This window comes from Felis catus, chromosome A3 (genome assembly GCF_018350175.1).
Source record: "Felis catus isolate Fca126 chromosome A3, F.catus_Fca126_mat1.0, whole genome shotgun sequence".
In the NCBI taxonomy this organism is placed as follows: domain Eukaryota; kingdom Metazoa; phylum Chordata; class Mammalia; order Carnivora; family Felidae; genus Felis; species Felis catus.
The window spans coordinates 94,354,269-94,357,767 of record NC_058370.1 but is presented as its reverse complement, the minus strand read 5'-3'; positions in this window follow the sequence as shown (position 1 = coordinate 94,357,767).

The window sequence follows — 3,499 nt, the reverse complement described above, 5'->3', positions numbered from 1 at the left end:
TTATGGATAATGAGTTATCCAAGGACCATGATGTATCTGCAAATAACATTCTTATTTATCATATATGTGCTTTGGCACTACATTCTGTTACAGTGGTCTATTTATCTCTTCTATTGCCTTGATTTTTATAGTTTATTATAGTGTTGTTGTATATCATCATGTTTGGCAGGGCAAGTTTCAGTCTTTGTTCTTCAGGATATCATAGTCATTCCAGGCCCGTTGAATTTCCATATTTATTTACAAATCATATTATTAAGTTCCAATGAAAAATAATTTCATCTTTTTTTTATATATAATTGTGTTGATTCTATAGATATGTATGGAGACAACTGACATGTATAACATACCATAGCTTTCTATAGCTGAAAATCTGGTCATCAGATTATTAATAATGATTTATTATCTTTCTATAAAGAACTTGTCCAACTTTTCTTTCAGGATAACAAATATACTTTTACTATTCACAAATATGACTGAATTCATTTCTAAGAGATTTGGGCATGATGATTTTATACTACATATTTGTTAACGTTATCTAATGGATCCGTGTTTGTCAAACCAACCTTGGAGTAATATTTACCTGAAGATTCTGAAATGCTTATTTTATTTTACAAATTACATCACAACTACTAATTTTGAAAAAACATATGCAGGAAGTGATATCAGGAAAACATGGATTTCATACCATGGCAGTTATCAGAATTATCAAATTCAATATCAAATTTAACTTAAACTTGTTCATGTTAATTGGCTCTTTCAACTAAATTAGAGATTTTCAAGTCAAGATTTAAAAGAATCCAACCATATGTTATTTTCGAGGGCTCCCCATATATCCTGTCTCATGTTCATCTATTAAGATCCAACTGCAGTATTCCCAGCAGGACTTGCAAGCTTCGCAAGCTTAAGAGTGTACATTTCCAAGATGGCTGCTGCTGCTGATTTCCATTATAACTACTCTTGTCTCAAAGGCATAAGGCAGAACCAAATTAAATCAGCCCATGAGGCTAAAACTTGGATAAAGCCAATTAAACATACCTAAAAAGATTTAGTTGAACCTGATCTAGCATTAGCTGAAAAAGATATATGGTATATATAAGAAAGTTGAAATAGGACAGGACCCCCTTGCTGATTTCCAAGGTCTTAACTGCTATAGTAATAATTGGTCCAAAATCCAAGCTTACAAAGAAAAACAGAATCTGTTTTTGATTATAGGGACCCTCTGGTCTGTCACAAATTTATAAGGAATATTCAGGTCTAAAAGAGGGAAAAGACACTCCCACTGTTCTCTCCAATTTCTGTACAGATGTTCAAAAACTTCCAATAAATGGAATCATTAAAAAACAGAATATCACCTGACCTTCTGTTTCTTCAAGTACGTTGCAGGAGTTAGCAGAACATTTGAGGACAGAACTGATCAAAGTAAGGGAAAACTCAAGGCAAAACTAATGGTTCTCTAAATTAAACAATTAGATAACTCATGAAATAAGAGTTATCCCATATGTGAGTGAAAAACAGATAAAGGCATTTGGCAATATTTTAAGGAAAAGGACCACTGAAACACTAATTCCCCAGCATTTACTCAAACATGGAGAAAGTAAGCAGGATGATGCCTTTTTCCTGTTGTCCAAAGTAGTGTGTCCTGTGCCCACACTTACCACTATCTTCCAAAGGGAAAATATCTGTACAATTAACAGACAAAGGATCCCTTTCTTAGTGGACAAATGAGCAATGATTTTGTCACTAATATTACCACCACTCTGTCACTTCTTCCCTGAAGTAATCATACTGTTTTAGTAAAAGCAATTTCAATCACTCTTCAAATTCCACCTTTATCACCTCCTTGTTTGTTTCCTTAAGCCACTCAAGTAGTCAGAATAGTGGGAGGAAATTTGTTATCTATATGGGGTGCCTGTAAATGTAAACATATGGTTTCTTTCTTGAAGTCACAGAAAAACAATCCTTAGCCATGTGATGACACAGATTGACCACTCACTTTCTAATACTGTCTCTACTGGTATGTCTGTCCCACACAGTCTCTGAGACAAAGATGGCCCAGGTGTGGCTGTGTACACAAACTTGAAAATAGCAATTAAACTGGCTATGATTTTCTTAAAACTAGTCCCATGCTCACTGTCTTTATACCTCCAGAAAGGACTTACTATCCTCTGTGTTATCTCTAAAAATGTTACCTCTGTCTGTCAAATAGGCAAATGGGTGAGGTTATTGCTCTGTACAAGACTTAAGAGATATTGATAGGTCTGTACTTCTTCACTTCCCTGTAAGTGCCAAACCTAATATCATCCTATCGTCAATCTCTGAGGCAAATACTTATTTTAAAGTAGAGAATCTATGCTTAGTATTAAGGACAGTTTCATGAGCATGCAACCTGTGCAGTGACACAAGCCCTTGTTCTCAGAAGTGCCCTGAGCTTGGTTTCCAGATGCTATCATCATCTTGAATTTCTTAGTAATTTTTGAAAAAGGAACTCCACATCTTCATTTGCAGTGGGCCCCACAAATTAAGTTGACAGTCCTACCCAGCAAACTTTAGCATATCCTTGCACCTAGACTCATAATATCTACTTATATACATAGTGAGAATTCAACAGTATATGTGAGCAATGCTTTCTTAAGGGTTTAAAAAGTACTCTCTTACTTTTTTCGGCATAATCTTATGGACAGACTCCACTTCTGTCAGACTCAAGTGCATTACCTAGCCCATAACAGTATGCAAGGAAAAATGGAAAAGTTCATCATTGGATGCCCATATATGGTAGAATCTTATCTCCCATTCATAACTTGACTCTGCTATAGGCTGATATCGCCAAATAAGTAAGGATCAATTAGGCATGCTCAGTTTATAATCAAAAAGTGCAGGTAATTTTTCTCAATGATAAACCACGGGAACTACGACATGGCCTTTAGTTTAGAGATTTGGCTTACTAGATATGACACCAACATGAGAATACACTGAACCTTATAGAACCTGATAAACATAAATACTGCAGAAAATCACCAAGAAACAGTATCTTATCTACCTAGGAATAAACCTGACTAAAGAGGTAAAAGATCTGTACACTGAAAACTATAGAAAGTTTATGACAGAAACTGAACAAGACACACAAAAAAATGGAAAAACATTCCAAGCTCATGAAGTGCAAGAACAAATATTGTTAAAATGTTGACACTACCCAAAGTAATCTACACATTCAATGCAATCCCTATAGAAATAACATCAGCATTCTTCACAGAGATAAAACAATCTTAAAACTTGTATGGAACCAGAAAAGATCCCGAATAGCCAAAGTAATGTTGAAAAAACAAAACCAAAGCAGGAAGCATCAAAATTCCGGACTTTACACTGTATTACAAAGCTGTAATAATCAAGACGGGATGGTACTGGCACAAAACCAGACACGTAGATCAATGAAATAGAATAGAGAACTCAGAAATGGACCCACAAACGTATGGCCAATTAATCTTTGACAAAGCAGGAAAGA